Source organism: Mus musculus, chromosome 13 (assembly GCF_000001635.26).
Source record: "Mus musculus strain C57BL/6J chromosome 13, GRCm38.p6 C57BL/6J".
Lineage (NCBI taxonomy): Eukaryota > Metazoa > Chordata > Mammalia > Rodentia > Muridae > Mus > Mus musculus.
In genome coordinates this window covers 99,691,260-99,695,485 of record NC_000079.6, presented here as the reverse complement: position 1 = coordinate 99,695,485, position 4,226 = coordinate 99,691,260, and the positions used below count along the sequence as shown (strand labels likewise).

The 4,226-nt window shown below is 43.9% G+C and overlaps 1 non-coding gene across 1 annotated transcript; it reads left to right on the top strand.

Annotated features, from left to right (window-relative positions):
• The first annotated feature begins 2,956 nt into the window (after positions 1–2,956).
• On the top strand, positions 2,957–3,087 carry Gm24471. The gene has a single exon (XR_003950748.1). It is a non-coding gene; the product is annotated as a small nucleolar RNA SNORA17 (small nucleolar RNA).
• Positions 3,088–4,226: the final 1,139 nt, after the last annotated feature.

Sequence of the window (4,226 nt, the reverse complement as noted above, 5' to 3'; positions counted from 1 at the left end):
GCTATTCGAAAAACAACGCTATCCTGGTCAATAAAATTTGTTATTACATTTATTGTTGTTGTGGTAGTGGTGGTTGTTTTATGTGTGGTTTACCTATGTGTGTGGCATAGGCATGCCACAGAGCATGTGTGGCAGTGAGGACTCAGTTCTCTCTACCATGTGGCTGCCATGTGGATATATGTGCCTTTGCTTGCTGAACCATTTGCTTGATCAATACTTATTGGCAATTGAGACATGACATAGAAGGCAGAATGTTCCCCTTGGCACGATCATAAAGCATCTGAATGAGAATAAATATGTAAAAAGACAAAACTGAGAGGCAAAAAATGGAGATAGCCAAGAGGAACACTGAATAAAAACCAAGGGAAAACCTAGTTATGAGGTAATAAATATCAACTGTATATCCAAAGCACTGGTGAGCACTGAGCACAATAACAAGAGCTATTGTGAAAATGGCGTCAGTACTGCGCTGGCACCATCGTGGTTTCATTACTACAATTCTGAAGTATAATTTGAGGTGGGGCAAGGTAAACCTACAACGTTGCCCTTTCTGCTTAGGGTCACTTTGGTGTGTGTGTGTGTGTGCGCATTTCAGATGGGTATGAGGGATTTTTTTCTAGCTCTCTAAAGAATGTTATTGAAATTTTGATGGAGATTGTGTCAACTCTATGTAGCTTTTGGCATATAGTCATTTTCACAATGTTAATTCTTCCGGTTCATAAGCACGGGAGGGAGGTATTTCTTCCTGATTCTTCTGTTTCCTCCTCAGTTATTTATATTCAGTCTAGAAGTCTTTCACCTCAGTCATTTAAAGATTCAATCTAGAGGTCTTTTCACTTCCTTAGGTTTATTTCTGGGTATCTTATTATTCTTGAAGATACTATGAATATTTTCCCCTGATTTCTTTTTCAGCAAATTACTTTTTGTGTGGAGAAAAGTTACTGATTTTGTAAGTTACTTCTGTATCCTGCTACTTTCCTGAAAGTGTTCATCAGGCCTATCAGTTTCCTGGAGTCTTTAGTGTCTCCTAAGTGTAAGACCATGACGTCTTCTAAACATTTTCTCTGTTTGTATGTCTTTCATTTCTGTCTCTTGCCACAGCACTCTAGCTAAGGCCTCATTGCTTATATTGAACAAGAATGGACAGATCAGAAATGTTTGAGTACCTGTGGCAGTTAGAGTATGCTTGGCCCGAGGAAAGTGGCGCTATTAGAAAGTGTGGCCTTGTTGGTGTAGGTGTGGCCTTGGAGGAAGTACATCACTGTTGGGGTGGGCTTTGAGGTTCTATGCTCAAGCTCCGCCCAGTAGAGAAGAGAGGCCCTCCTTCTGCTGCCTGCAGGTCCAGATGTAGAACTCTTGGCACCTCTCACCTGCCTGCACACTGCCATGATTCTCACCATGATGATAATGGCGTATGTACCCTGTGGTAGTCTTTGAAACTGTAAGCCAGATCCAATTAAATTTTTGCTTTTGTAAGAGTTGCCTTAGTAATAGTGTCTCTTCACAACAATAAAACCCTAAGACAGTACCCTCATATCATTCAGGAAATGCTTTCAGTCCCCCCCCCCCCATTTAGTAAAATATTGGTTAGTCACACATAGAAGAATGAAACTAGATTTTTATCTCTCGTTAGTCACAAAATAAATTCAAAATTAATCTTAGTATATAAATCTAAAACTGCTAGAGGAGAACATAAGAAAAATACTTTAAAATATAGGCAGAAGTGAAGACTTTCTGAAATGGAAGACAAGAGCTCAGGAAATAGCTTAAAAACTGACAAGTGGAATTGTATGAGAGTAAAAACAAAGAATCTGTACAGCCAAGGAAGTGACGAACACGGAGAAAAGTACAATCCGCAGAGATGGAAAATTCTTGCTAACTCTACATCTCTCAGAGGAGTGACACCTAGGAATTATTAAAAAATTAAAATTAAAAACCTACCACCAATCGTCCAGGTGATACATGAGCAAGTGCACTGAACTTAAAGGAAGAAATATAAATGGCTAATAAATATTTCAAAAACAGTATTCAACATCTTTGGCCATTAGAGAACGACAAATTATACTTCCTCTGAGATTCCTCCTCACCTCAATCAGAGTGACTATAACCAAGAAAAAAACATGTTGAGTCCAGCATGGACTCAAACATTTCAGAAAGCAGGGGCAGCCAGGTCTCTGGGGGTCTGAGGCCAGGCTGATTTACATAGTGAGTTAAAGAACTGTCGGGACCACATAGAACCTGAAGCGGTGAGTTTTTAGCTTCTCTGCTTTGTGTGCCCAGTCGGTAGCGCGGTTCCAGCCACCTGCCCAGGAACTTTTTGGATCCTCGAATGAAACATACACACACACGCACACACGCACGCACGCACGCACGCACGCACTCACACACGCACGCACACACACACATACACACTCACGCTAGCTTATTTTTGAAATGCTTCGGTTACTCAAAGGCTGCGCTGTTCTAATCCTCCCACTACCCAAGATGCTTCTGGGCAGCCCTTCCCAGGCCACGTTTCCTTTCTAACTATGTTTTGGATGATCTTCCCTCTGCAGTTCTAAATCTGATCTGTCTCTCTCCCCTGAGTCATGGCGATTCTTCTCTTCTTCGTCCCTGCGTCCTTGCCCAAGCAAATCTTAGGGTCCTGCCCCATTTCCCTTTGCCCAATCATTGGCCGCTGTCATTTTCATTGATCGATTAAAAACCAACTGGGGAAAAGAACCTTCGGTGTTTGGACACACAGATTCATGGAGAGTCTGAAAACGCTAAACATAGAACCAGTTTTACTATTACTGAATATGTAACCAAGTATATAAGTCAGCACAGCATGGAATACTAAAATATCTGGGCTTGTTGCTGTACGAAGGGCAATAGGCAAGGTGTGGGGTCAGCCTAGATGGTTACCAAGAAAAAGAAAGTTATGCATTCTAATTAGTTGTAAGGAAGAATAAGATGATCTGCTTCTAGAGGCACTGCAGGTGTGGCTGCTGGGTCAAGTGTGCATCAGTAGGTGACAGAGAGGAGAGAGGCTATGTCTAAGCTCACTGTCTGACCTGGGAACATCTGAATGATTAGTAGCCTGTTATTCCCTGAAAAAAAATGCAACCATGAGATGACTAACCATGAGGTGCCAGGGGGCCTGAAAAGGGAGATAGCCTGAGATGACCATCTCTCCCCAGTACAGGGAGCAAGCAAGAGAATAAAAGAACCCTGATTCCTGGGTGGGAGTGAGCCTAAGACAAACAACCTCACAAGGGACCACTTGGGCAAGCTGGGCAAAGAGCAAGCCTGAGATGACTACCAGTCTGGTGCTAGGCAGGCCTTAGGGAGCAGACCATACCCAAGATGACCCCTGCCTGACTCCATAATGCACAAGCAGAGTATAGTACTCCTGAGACAATGAGCCCAGATACTCAGAGACTCCCAGTGCTATCAAGAGGAGCAAGTAAGTAGTGGAGAAATGGGAGAGAAACAGAAGGACGTGGACACAATGAAGAGAGGCAGAACTGGAGAGTCAAAGGTAGTGAGGAACAGTCTGATTTGAGTAGCTAGTGATGCCACCTAAGACCATGATGTGATCCTGGTCTGTGCTGTCACCAGGGACCACATCTGAATCCGTGGCCCTGCAGCAACAAGGATCTGTTACCACTAAAAACCAGTCTGTCGTGGTTTCCGTCTGTGCCTGGAGCTGATCCTGTGCCACAGCATTCCTTACCCAAATACCATCGGGAGAGTGCTGGTCTTCCAGGAGTGCTGACTTACTTGTGAGCACAGGTAAGACCACCGCTTCTGCTCAAATTCCTGGCCCAAGAGAGACCTACCCAGAGCCATCAGGACACAGGAACCAAGGGACAGCCAGGGACAGGATTCTTCCGGTTTTCATCTACACCCAGGAGCTGACCCTGTGCCACAGCTCTCCATACCCAAATTCCCCCTGGAGAGAACTAGTCTCCCAGGAGTACTGACACACAGGCTTACAGGAGAGACAAGCCACTGTCAGAGACAGCATGACCAGTTAACACCAGAGATAACCAGATGGCAAGAGGCAAGGCAAGATCATAACCAACAGAAATTAAGGCTACTTGGCATCCTCAGAACCCAGATACTCAGAGACTTTCTTTCTTCTGGCCTCCATGGGTGTGGTTGTCTAGAATATCTTAAGATATCTCAGAAAAAGCTGATGACATTGCCAAAAATTAATGCTTTTAGCCAGGTATGGGGTTGTC